This window comes from Cygnus atratus, chromosome 1 (assembly GCF_013377495.2).
Source record: "Cygnus atratus isolate AKBS03 ecotype Queensland, Australia chromosome 1, CAtr_DNAZoo_HiC_assembly, whole genome shotgun sequence".
Lineage (NCBI taxonomy): Eukaryota > Metazoa > Chordata > Aves > Anseriformes > Anatidae > Cygnus > Cygnus atratus.
The window spans coordinates 27,784,678-27,795,128 of NC_066362.1; positions in this window are offsets into that span (position 1 = coordinate 27,784,678).

A 10,451-nucleotide genomic window follows, 5' to 3' on the forward strand; every position below is an offset into this window, starting at 1 on the left:
AAATCTGTTGCTCTGTTGCTACTTGCAGTTTACTAGCCTTGTTTTGATCCCAACATGACAATCATCTATGGATAGTCTGATCTGGAAAAATAGACAGTGATGTACTTAGAATGTGTCAGCTTGTGGGACTCAAATAACAAAGCACTGCCATGTGAAAAGAGATTCCTTCCTCCCAAAGTGTCATGCCCTTCATCATTAGGGACTTTTGTGAGCCACTAGGTAGCCACAGGTATGCTGTGCTCTGAGGAGTGGATCTAGAGTTAGATTTGGAATCCTACTTGAATATTCTTTATTCCATCTGTTATAGAAAATAAAAAGCAGTCTCCCCAGTTACTCATCCCCAAATACTTCAATATTTTGAAGTATTTGTCAGGCAAATATGACCTCAAAGAATATCTTGCAGGACTGTGAAGCTCATGGATGCTACAGATAACACCAGAGCTTGTCTGAGATGTTTAGAAAATTTCTGTCATTTTGATGCACAGAATACTTAGCTTTTTATAGATGGGTGGTCTGTCAATGTGACTTTATATTGAGACTATACAACACCAAGAGAAGCACGAATGTTTCAACCAAAAAAAAAGAAAAAAAAAAAGATTTTACCTTTTCTTTTGGTTATGAACTAAGTTAAACTCCAATCTAAACAATAGGAAGTGAGAATGGGAAGTGACCTCAAAGGCTATTTTACATCCAGTTCTTGCACAGGGCCATAGAGCTGCTGCTGCTCTTTTCATCTCTAGCAGCTTTTTTTTTTTTTTTTCCTTTCTTTGACTTCCTTACTTACCTGATATCTTTAGATTTTATACCATGAAATCCAGACCTGACATACTTTCTCCCTCTCCCTCTCTCCTCATCTCTATTGGCTGCCCCTCTGCTTCCTTGTGAAATGTTCCCCATATCCTGCCATGAAACTCATACCCTTCTGTACCTCTTGTTCCCATAAATGTGTTCACCTTCATGTAACTTCTAATTAAAGCAATCCTTGGTTTCTGGTACTCACTGCGGATTGCTTAGTCACCGTGTAAGAGTGACTTTCAGGAATAAATGGAGGAAGTATGAAAGCAGGGGAAGTTTGGGAATGGACCGAAGATGGGAGGAAGTTTGGCTTCTAGTGAGAAAAAGAAAGAGACCACCAAGATCATCCTGGTGCTTCCATATGGCACTGATTTGACCAGTCTTGAGAAAGATACTTGAGAAATGAAGGGCTTTCACATTTCAGGGTGTGGGTGGGGCAAGGAGAAAATTGTGAGCTAATTTGTGTAGTATTTGTCAGCCAAAAGAAGAGGTAAAAGTAAACAATATGCTGGAAAAGTATAGATATGATTATGCAATAGTAGTTTGGGGAAATTATCCTATCACAGTCCAAGAGGCCATATTAAGAAAACTGCCCAGTGCAGGTCACCCTATTATAAAACAGGATATTACAAAAATGGAGAAGGTGCAGCTAAGGGCAAGCAGAGTGCCACAGCAATGTGATGATCTTGGTTAGATGGAAAGGTTAGAGAAACAAGATCTGCAGACTAGGGAAAAGAAGTAAGATTGAGTGAAGTCTGCCGGAGTATTCTTCTTCAGTAGGTATAACAGTTTCAAAGACAACACCTACGAGAGGATATTTAAACTACTACAAATGTAGAGTGCAAACTTGAGCAATGACACTGTCATTTAGATACACTGGTTTATTCAATGTACAGTAAATAACACACAGAATATGAATAATGATTAAATGGATTTAAATGGCTTAAGATAAAGCCAATTAGATAGAGAAGGGTTTTCCCAATTCCAAAAGAGTAAATGAACATTTTATGAGCATCTCTCACAAATCTTTTTCAAAACCTGTGTGGTCATATATCTAGCCAATCTCACAGTCAAATTTGGCTTTACAATGGGCCAAAAATGAATCAGAAAATGTTAAATATGCATAGAAAAGAATAGGCGGTCAGGCTTTTGTGGTGATGGCTGTATAATTCAATTCGGTTCTTTCCAAAATAATAATGTGATCCTCTCCCTGCTTTTTTTCCCCCAAAAATATAGCAGACAATGGAGTACTGCATGAGCATTATATATGAATATATATTTATTTGCACACATACTGTAGTATTGAGTCAGCAATCAAAAACTGAAAGCCTACTCCATTTCTCCTTTGTCAGGCAATTTTATTCAGTAGAAATACTGTTGGTTTCATGCTTTACAGCAATTTAAATTTGAATGAATATAAAAATTTTCATGGGAATATGTATTAGTCCAAATTATTTTTACACCATTTAGAACCGCCATTGATAATCATAGCAGACATTTAATCTGTATTTTTTAAACATCTACACTTTGGAGCAATGTCAGTATCCACTCAATAGAGGATATCCATCAAGGACATAGATATGTGACCTTAGAAATACAGTGCCAGCCCAAAGGACAGGAGGTATTCAGTAAATTGTTTCAACATTCTCTTTTCACCAAGCAAGCTACATTCTTTCTCCTTGCTGGATCCCTGATAATTAGTCTCATCTATTTGTAATATGTTCAAGCTACAGGGATTCAGTATGACTCAGGTGTGGGGAGAAAATATTTAATTTGTCTTTAAATTTGTTTTTTTTTGTTCTTATATAATTTCATGCAAAATGCTTAGTTTATAAAATAAGTTTTAAAAGTGAATGAAATAGTGTTGCATTTAGAGAAAAACATTAGTTGATTAACTCATATAGTTAGATGTTTCTGCAATAACTATCAGGGAAAAAATATTAAAATGAATTAGCATTTCATTTTGTGCTTGGAAATTAGGTACTGGAATGGTATGGAAGTAGGTCAGAATGCAAGAGAACTCATATGTTTGGGGAGAAAAAGTGATCACTTAAGAATCCATGGTGTGCATCTGAAAATCCCATTAGAGACTGTCAAGCTGCATTGGTCAGACAAAAAGAATATGAAATGGGACCAATTAATACTGATGCTGTTGAATGCATGGCAATAGCTTCTAGCTCCTGATTTACAGAGGAGAATACAATTGAGTGGAAATGATTTTGATACATTTACATTTGTGGCTATAAGTCATACTGTGTATAAAGAGATCTAGCAAATACAGAGTAGTGTCTATGTCCCTCGATTCTGAGTCAAGAGTCTGGGATAATATTGTTGGCTCTGCCATTGATCTTTTTGAAGACCTTGACCAGATCACTTCCTTGCAAATGTTTCAGGTACTGATTTTGCTATGTCTAACTCAGCTGTAAGCCTCCACAGTCTTCAGGAGAAAGGCTATGTCATTGTATGTTAGTACAGTCTGCAGCAGAATGAGCCTGTGATCTTCTCTAGGGAGAATTTAAATACCACAAAATCCTTATTTTCCACTGTGACCCGATACTTGGTCAGTGGCTGAAATGACCACTCTGCAGGTGGCCAGTCAGTCAAAGATTATGGAGCCACAGACATTGTCTTCATGCGTACAGGAAGTCCATCACACAGTTATCTTTGTTATCATAGTATAGGATAGGGAAGATTATAAATAGCAATGTAGATGTGACAGTAAGGAGCCCATTTTAGATCATTGCCTGGTATATTTAAACATTTTCTTCAGCTGATTTTCAGCCAGTGAGTTCTCCCTGGCAGCCATCCCACTGGGAGACGGGCTGCTGTAGTGACACTGCTGCCTGTTGTGGGCAGACTGCATGTGTTGTAGTACATCATTGCTATAGCTCCTGCACAGACATTGCCACACATAATTCCTGTGATGTGGCACTCCAACCTGGCAGAGCTGCAGCAAACATGGGTTGATAATGGAGATTAAACCATGACATTTCTGAAGGGGTTGATTTTAATAACAGATTAGGAGTATTTTACTGAGGCAAAACACACACACCATCTCTTTCCTTTATCCTCTCTTTTTGGAGGGCTAGTTGTTTAGGAGGAGAAGGGCTGCACCTAGCCTTTCATTTACCAGCCAGTAAACTATTTCCATATGGACTATTATGAGTGTGCTCAGGGAGATCAAGCCAAAAGAGAAGAAGAACTTCTTTACTGAAAGGGTTGTTAGGCATTGGAATGGGCTGCCCAGGGAAGTGGTTGAGTCGCCATCCCTGGAGGTCTTTAAAAGACGTTTAGATGTAGTCCTTAGTGATATGGTTTAGTGGAGGTTTTGTTAGTGTTAGGACAGAGGTTGGAATAGATGATCTTGGAGGTCTCTTCCAACCTAGACGATTCTGTCATTCTGTGTGATTCTGTGAAAAGGAATAAAAACTGAAGTGAAAGCAGCGCTATCCCAAAAGGGTACCTCTCCCTTCCCCGTACTCATAGGTTCTTCTGTTGGCTTGTCACTATAAATGGACAAAGGTCATCTTGTTCTCTACTTTTTAATAGAGAAGAATAAGGTGTTCATATGTTGTCTGCTTAAAAAACATTCTGGTATTTATCAGCCACCAGCATCTTCTCAATTCTCTACTGAGAAACAGTTCAGTAGTTTGAATTTCTCTCTCTTATTCAACACTAAAAGTAGCATAGGAGAGCCTAGAAGTTGTTAGGATATATGAAAGACTAATTTTTTGCATTAGCTCAAGTGACTAATTTTTTGCATTAGCTCTCAGGTGATGATCAAACATATCATCTACAAGTTTTTTGGCAAAGAAAAATGAAACTCATGTCTATATGCTCAGGCATCACACTCTCTGCTTGGCTAGCTAACATCCTATTTTCATTGCATAAATTCTACATGGTTCCCTCTAAAGTGCACTCAAACGCATGTAACATTCACTCTTCCTTCTTTTCCCCATGTTTATAGACAATCTTGTTGTTTCTAAACAAGTTTCTTCCAGCCAAACTACAAGATGTGTCCACAAGTGTGAATGGTGTTCTAACTGTCAAAAAAAGATTTTTAGGACTCGTTAGTGAGAAGAGTTGGGTATTTTGGTTGCTACCTTTGGCATGAACCTATGCTTTGCACACCTGTTTTATAGCCATGAGTTTTGGTGCTCAGACTTAGGGTTTTGGTATCTCATTATGATTCTTGCATGCATGTGACAGCCCATTCACACTTCCAAAAAGCTGTACTTGTTTCTGTGGATGGGTAACTCAGCTGAACAGAAATAAAAATCCAAACCAAATAATCTTGTACTCCTAAAACCCAAACAAATACATTGTGTTATCTTCAAATGCAATCTTTTAAAGGAGGTCATATGTCTTGCAGTATCTAAGTAAACAGTAGTGTGACTATGAACACCGATGAGGACACCAATACAAGTGCACAGGCCTCAGCGTGTGGCCATCTGCTCAGGCATGCAAGTGCATTTTCAGTGTTACTGGGCAGCTAATTGTGGCCAGACACTCAGCAAGTCATGTGGCTGTATAAGCAATTACAATGGACTCAAGAATGTCAGTCTGTAAGGTGTCACTCTCCACTTCTTGCACATTTAATGAAGAAATCCTGTTAATCACTTTCCAAATAGCCCTTCTTTTGATTTTTCAACTTTCTCTTACAGTGATTTTTTTTTTCCCTAAGAAATTTATTTTAAGGCACTAGAAAACTAAAAACATGATGATCATGAGATACTTAGGAAATCATAACGATTAAAAAGGGTAATCTCAATTAAAAGGAAAGCAGTATAATTCAAAGAAAACAAAATAAAACCAAAACAAGACAAAACAAAAAACAAAATCCCTCTACCTTATCACCACTCCATGATTTTTCTTTCCTGGTGTAGATTTCTTGCACAAGTGTGAATATATTGCCAACATCTGTAATAACACAATACTGATTCACTCCAACCTGAGGCTATAGATCACAATCTCCCTAGTTCTCTAACAAGTAGACTTTTCCTGTATAGAAAGATACTGACACAGTTACGTTGGATGCAAGTCTAAAAGCAAGATAACGTTTTGGAGGTGAAAAACAAACTACAGCCCTTGCCCACTTATTAAATTTTGCTTGAATCTACTTTTCCTGACATTCCTTACTTATTTTGCTATCATTTGTGCTCATTAACCGATTAACATTGGGTACAACAACACTTTTTTAATACATATCTTTCAAGAATAAAACATACTATTGATAGAATTTCTGTTTGAATGAAAGGGAAAAGAGCTGTTACGCTCCAGCTACATGAAGGAAAAGCAGATATATATAGACCATGTATGTTAATGACTAAGAGGTGTTGATTAGTGGCATACTTTTATTTCACACAAAGATGTGTGAACCTTTCATAACAAAACTTGTAAGAAAGCAGAAGTTGCCTCATTTATTCATTTGGTTATTAAAGTGAAACCGTCAGCAGTTTGCCAAAGTCAAACTAACTTTCTGCACATCTCATAGTCTTTCAGGTTAGGGCATGTGAGCTTGACATCATTTCTTCTCTTCTCCCTTGCCCCCGTCCCCAGTAGACATTACAGTACATATTTTACTACCTATTAAAATATGTGCCTTTAAAATAAGCAGTACAAATGTTGCTCATCTCTCCATCAGCCTAGCAGGGTACAGGTTGGTGACTTAGCAAATGGTCCTTACCCATCAGTCAACAGAAGATAGAGCTGATGTGTACCTCTGGAACAACCAAGGATGATCATCAATATAACTCAAGTAAATAAATTATTTGGTTTATTAGGAAAAAGCAAGGCTACATTTGGGAAGTATTTGACAAAGAAGGGCTTTTGAAATAGCTCTTTTTTTGCAAATAAAATAGAAGTGCCATCTCAGCTGCAAGTTGTCTTCCCTTTGTGCCTACTCAGTCTGAACTGGTTTCTGTAATGGCAGGGAAAGGCTTTTCAAGCAGATCTGAGAGTCAGACGGAGGAGCTGAGGAAGGAAATTCCTCTCCTTGAGCTTAAGTGGGCAACTGTGTTTGGTAATGGGTATTTTAGATGAAATGTATGGTTGTGCATGCTTGTTTATGCTGTGTTAAGATCCTGTTATTGCATCTGTTGGTGGATAATTTCATTTGACAAAGTGTTGCAGATTCATCTCTATGTATGAATCTGCAAGTACAGAATAGGATGCATAAAAAAAAAAAAAATCAGAACGGAACATACATAGTTACAGTGCACAAACTCATTCTGGAGTTGGAAAATGCCAAGATGGATATCTTAAATTTTTCATAGTACCTCTATACTTGTGAAGTTTTAGCTTTTGTTCATGATGATAAACATCAGGAAATCAAACTTACCGAAGAGCAGATTAAACATTTTTTCAAAAACTTGGTTGCATTAGAAAAGAGAGACATATTGCTCAAATTTAACTGGTATTGCTGAGAGTATGTAATGTGCTGTCAACATTTGAATTTTCTATCCTATTTTTTGATGTGTGGTTAAGCTTTAAAATGAAGTCTTCCTCTAGCAGCCAGCTGTGCCTGGGCTAAGTTTGCATTTGTACAAAAGGTCATGAGGCAGTACAAAAAGCTGGGTCCCCAAATCCTTGATAACACCCAGAAAGCTGTAAGAAATGCTGGTCTTGTAACTTGTTTTGTGTCTTCTCCAGTGTTTGGAATACACTGTAGTTCTCAAGAATTTACCTGACATCTAAACAAAAAAGGAATAATGAATTTTTTTGAGATTTCAGAACTTCTTTCCTGAAATATTTTTATTAATACAATAATATCATCTGAATAAGGTGCAGAGCAAAAGCTTTCAATGTGATTAGATGTCTTTTTATTTTTTTTTTTATTATTATTATTTTAGATTCTCAGGTAAATGAAATTTCTTCTGGTTCATTGTCTTAATTAATTGGTCCCGCTGACTTTATTCATCTCCAAATGCCACTTCTAATTTCTCTGTCCTATAGTCACTGCTTGGCCTCAGAGATCTGTCTTTCCTTCTCCTCCCTATCTTTTGGATTTTTATAGCTTTCTTCTACCATTTGAAATTATTCAATCTGCTGTCTCTTTCCATCTGATTAATTTAACAAGTATCCCACCTCCCTAATGGGAGAGGAGAGAGATGAGAGTTCATGTCCATTCTGAATAAACACTACAACTCGGCATGCTGTTCTACAATAATTACTAGAAATCAGCCCAAGCTGGGACAACTTAGTTATGTCTGTTACACATTCCAGTGACCAATAAAATAATGTTATTAAAATATTTCTTACCATAAAGAACATAAAAGTTGAATTAAATTCCAAAAGGATTACTACAGATTTCAAATAAGACGTATCCATTTCTGAACAAATAAAATGACATTACTGGTCTATCAAGCATAAATAAGTTACAGAGGAACTCATACTTGCTTTTTATATAAAGTAAACACGGGGGAAAAAAGAACAAGTTGTGAGATAAGAATCTTACCAAATTTCAGGAGTTGCCTTTTACATTACATATATTTAACATGTTTTCCCCATATAAGGTCATATTTAAATAAATAAAGAGGATGGAAGAAATGAAATTAGTTTTTCAGCAAAGGAAAATTCATACACAAATGATGCTGTGAAGCCAAATGGAGAAAACAACCATACGCTGGGAAACCTCCACCACTATGCCTGGACTCCGGCTTGGGTTGAGGGAAGTCCTGTATTTAGTGGCCATAAATTCACGCAGATGGACTCCAACACTTTTTGTGTCTCATTAACATCTACGTGTTTCTGCTAGATATTGGAGTTTACCTTTATGTTATGACTTGCAGACTCAGGGGTAATTACAATACTGCAATGAAATACCCTTCCTCCACTAAAACACTTCAGTTATTACCAACCTCAGAAAATAAAAATAATATAAAACTGTAAGTATGACATAAATATTTAATTTCAGTGCCTGTTCTATATTCTTATATGATAAACAAAAAACAAACCTGAAATAAAGTTCATGGATTTGGCGGTTATATGACATACAGGTTTCCTCTCTATATTTTATGGGAACTAACTATTCATTTTGCAGGGAAAAAGAAACATGACAAAAAGAATCAACAGAAAGACCTTGAAAATCTTAAATCTACTTTTTGCTTTCTCAGTACAACACTTCTTTAAAGACAGGAAAGATGATAGAGAAATACAAAACGAACCATAAAGCTAGGCAGCATTGCTTGACCTTGTTCTGATTTAGAACAACACACACACAGAAAAAAAAAAGTTAGTATAAAGCTACATATACATATATATGTATATATACTTATTAAAGCTCAACATATTCAAGTTATGATATATCAGAATGATATAATCTTAGTTTGACAGGGACTAAGGGGAGAAAAAGATAATATTATGACAATGTTCTTATTGAAAATATGAGAAAATTTCTGTTAAAAATTAAAATCACATGAAACAGTCCAGCATAGTTTTATTTTTGTCAAAGCTTTGGTGTGAAAATTTGAACACCACCACAATGCTGAAGAATTTGTTCAATATCACCAAAGCTTGAACGGCTATAATGGTTGTTACAGAACTCAGCTTGGAATGTGTAAGAGCCTGTTAAAAACTGTGATGACTACACACATTAATACAAGTGGTATCAGAACCCGACCCAACCCAAAAGAACAACAATAAACTTTTATTTTTTTGCTTCAGCTTTGATTTGACACAAATAGAGAATCTAATGAGAATATTAGCCTTTGATATAGCAATTCTAGAAATGTTTTTAACCTTTAGTAGCATTTTATTCCTATTTTCTCACAGAAATTTTGTTACCTTTTAATTTCTGGATTCTGATCTAAAGAACTTTCTTTCATTTCACCACAGTCAAGGTCTGTTATGAGAGGCAAACTTCACTTTGACATATGAGTTGACATGCAAGTTTATTTGACTATATACTACAAGGTTTGTCTACCGTTAGAGTTCTTACTATCAAAATTTTACTTAAATAAAGAATATACACTGAAATTATTTAGAGCCACACTGTGCTTTTGATCTGCATGAATAGTTTCCACAGATATTATTGATGTTTCAGAAGGAGGGTGTTAAATTGAACTGTAATTAAAAATGCATCCCCTATTGTTACTGCTTGACTACACAATGGACAAAAGTTATTATAATTCTTTAAAGTTTAGAATAAAGTGTTGCTTTTTTTTTTTCAGACTAGCAGCTTTTCCTCCCTTCCCTACTTCCCTGCCCAATATCTTGCTCATTTGTTTTCTTTTCTGAATTTTTAGATCCATTTCATTCAGTCTTCAGTTGCTTCAAGTAGAAGTGGTAAAGCTTGCAATATATTATTTTGTAGTAATATTAGTCATACTGGCTGCCTCATTATTTTCTGGCCCAGCCTTTACACTACTAGGAGAAGAAACATTTGGAAAGGCTTTCAGCACCATTGTACTAGTTCATACAGCAGCCCCTATAGCCAGATCCCATTCATTTTTGTTGGTTTTCTTTGATTTCAGTGGATGAGATTTGGCATCTTATGATTCTCAGAGACTTAATGTTGACACATTAATCATTTTTTATTCCATCACTTCCCAGATATGTAATTAAAGATAGAATATATATTTTAAGTAATATGTTGTAAATTACTTTTGACAGACTGCTAGGGACAGACAGGTAACATTTCTCTACATAGCCCTGCA